Source organism: Cervus canadensis, chromosome 24, assembly GCF_019320065.1.
Source record: "Cervus canadensis isolate Bull #8, Minnesota chromosome 24, ASM1932006v1, whole genome shotgun sequence".
Taxonomy (NCBI): domain Eukaryota; kingdom Metazoa; phylum Chordata; class Mammalia; order Artiodactyla; family Cervidae; genus Cervus; species Cervus canadensis.
The window spans coordinates 51,312,523-51,315,451 of NC_057409.1; the positions used below are offsets into that span (position 1 = coordinate 51,312,523).

Consider the following 2,929-nt stretch of genomic DNA (forward strand, 5'->3'; position numbering starts at 1 on the left):
AATATTGTTTTCTTCTTAATTAGATTTTGGTGCTTTTGAAGCTAGTAGAGTTCTTTCTATGTATTAAGAACTGGAATGAGTGCCAAGGAGGACACGATACCCCAAAGCAATCTAAATACAGTAATGATAAACAAAGGATAGCTTTCTTAAATATTTTAATAGTCTATTTTCATATTGTTTTTATCAACTTGTGTAAGAAAAACATCTGTAAAAAACTGTAAAAACCAAAAATGACTAATAGATTTAATTATAACTCAAGGAGTCATATGAACTGCTTTAAAGGGGGCAGATATAACAACAAAGTGGCAATTAGCATAAGCTTACTATGCTATTTCTAGGATTACTCTTACAAAAGAATTTCATTTGGTGAACTGTATCGAAGTTCCTTTGAGCATATATCTAGAATACAAAGCAAACGATTCAAATAACTATAAAAATTTTACATAAATGTTTATATTAGAATAGATCTTGATTTACAGAAAAGTTGCAGAGATAAAGTTCCCATCTACCCCACATATAGTTTTCCTTATTACTAATATTCTACATTCATTTGCTGCATATGTACCAACTAACAAATCAATATTGATATTATTATTAACCAAAGTACATATTTTGTTTTCTTTTTAGTTTTTACCAAATGTACTTTTTTCTGTCTCAGGATCTCAGCTAGTATTTCACATTTTATTTCATCATCTATCTCCTCAGCCAACTCTAGATTATGCCAGTTTCTCAGATATTTGTTTTTGATGATCTTGAAAGTTTTGAGAACTACTGATCAGGTATGTTGCAAAATGTCACTTAATCCTTAATTGTCTGAAGTTGCTGTCATGATTCAACAGTGGTTATTTTGAGAAGACTAGACGTAACTTGTCATTCTCATCACATCATATGGATGGTACATACTCTCAACACAAAGAATTCAACTCACTTCCAAATCAGTTAACGCTTGGGTTTTCTTACACATAATAGTTAATCACTCTCTGTTTACAGAAGGGAGAGGCAGGGTGGATAAATATTATCCAAGAGAAGTAGCACAGCTTTATTTGAAAACTGTCATAAAACTGTTTGATTTACCTCTATGACATGAGCTATTTTAAAATTAGTAAATAATTCCTTAGCAAGCATAAATTATTTTCATTGTTATTGTTTCATGATTTGCTCATTTAGTTTTTATTTTATTTTTATGTTCTATGAAATTTTTCTAGGACAATGCTTAAAAAAACAATGTCATAGTGTGTGGCAGAAATATTGGTCTCCAATAAAGTCTCAGCCTCAAGACTCAGAAACAGCAACAGAAGCATCTTGTCAGAGGTTGGTTATTTCATTGTGTTGAGACTGGTATATCAGCATTGTATTATTATCCAGGCTTCATTGAATCTTTGGTATAGCATTTAACCATGTTAAATACAGTTTTGGAAAAATAAATTTGCATGGAGTTAAGTGCATTGCAAGTTAAAGGATGAGTTTCTTAGGTGGTGCTAGTGGTAAAGAACCCACCTGCCAATGCATAAGATGTAAGAGACATGGGTTCAGTTCCTGGGTGGGGAAGATACCCTGGAGGAGGGCATGGCAACACGCTCCAATATTCTTGCCTGGAGAACCCATGGATAGAGGAACCTGGCAGGCTGTGATCCACAGGATCACATCACAATGAGTCAGACATGGCTAAAGCAACATAGTATGAAAGCTAAAGAATAACACTAAGAAAAATAAAATTAGTTGCCTAGGAGACTTACCTTTTAAAAATTGTATTTGTTCTTTGAATTCTTTGAGACTTTTAAAAGTGTGGAATCTTAAAAATTGGCTTTAGTCTACATGTCCATGATGACTACTTAACTGCTTAATTGATCTACATCTCATTGAAAATTCATAAATTTTTAAGATATCTGTGTTTGTGTCTGTTCAAACCGTCTCCTCATTTGTTGTGTTTCTGTTTATCATCCAGCCTATGTCAAATTATTTAAGGCATACCCAATTCCATCTAGACATAATTTTTGATAAAATTTAACATAATAAGAAATTAGCGACAATTTCATTTCTTTGGATCTTACTATTGATTTGCATTTCTATATACTAACAGTGAAAGATAAAAAGAGAAACTAGGGAAACAATCCCATTTCCAATTGCATCAAAAAGAATAAAATGCCTAGGCATAAATCTCCCTAAGGAGGCAATAGTCTTGTACTCTGCAAGCTATAAGATGCTGATGAAAGAAATCAGAGTTAATACAGATAGACAGGTGTACCATGTTCAAAGATAACACAGATAGAAAGATAAATTATGTTTTTTTGTTTTGTTTTTATTTTTACAATCTATATTGTAAAAATGACTATAATACCCAAGGCAATCTACAAATTCAATGGAATCCCTATCAAATTACTAATGGCATTTTTCATAGAAAAAATGCATGTAACAAAAAATTAATATCTGTATGGAAATACAAAAGACTAGAGATAGTCAAAGCAATCTTGACAAAGCAAAGTGAAACTAGTGGAATCAGACTCCCTGACTTCAGAAAGTGAAGTCGCCCAGTCATGTCAGACTCTTTGCATCGCCATGGACTGTAACCTACCACACTCCTCCGTCCATGGGATTTTCCAGGCAAGAGTACTGGAGTGGGTTGCCATTTCCTTCTCCAAAGGATCTTCCCAACCCAGGGATCGAACCTAGGTCTCCTGCATTGTAGGCAGACACTTTACCATCTGAGCCACCAGGGAAGTATACTACAAAGCTACAGTTATCAAATTAATAGGAGAAGGCAATGGCTCCCCACTCCAGTACTCTTGCCTGGAAAATCCCATGGATGGAGAAGCCTGGTGGGCTGCCCTCTATGGAGTCACACAGAATTGGACACGACTGAAGCGACTTAGCAGTAGCAGCAGAATAAAATCAGTATGGTACTGGCACAAAAACAGACCTATAGATCAGT

The 2,929-nt window shown here is 34.3% G+C and overlaps 1 non-coding gene across 1 annotated transcript; it reads right to left on the reverse strand.

The window, feature by feature from the left end:
• Positions 1–2,645: 2,645 nt before the first annotated feature.
• Positions 2,646–2,717, reverse strand: TRNAC-ACA. The gene has a single exon. It is a non-coding gene; the product is annotated as a tRNA-Cys (tRNA).
• Positions 2,718–2,929: the final 212 nt, after the last annotated feature.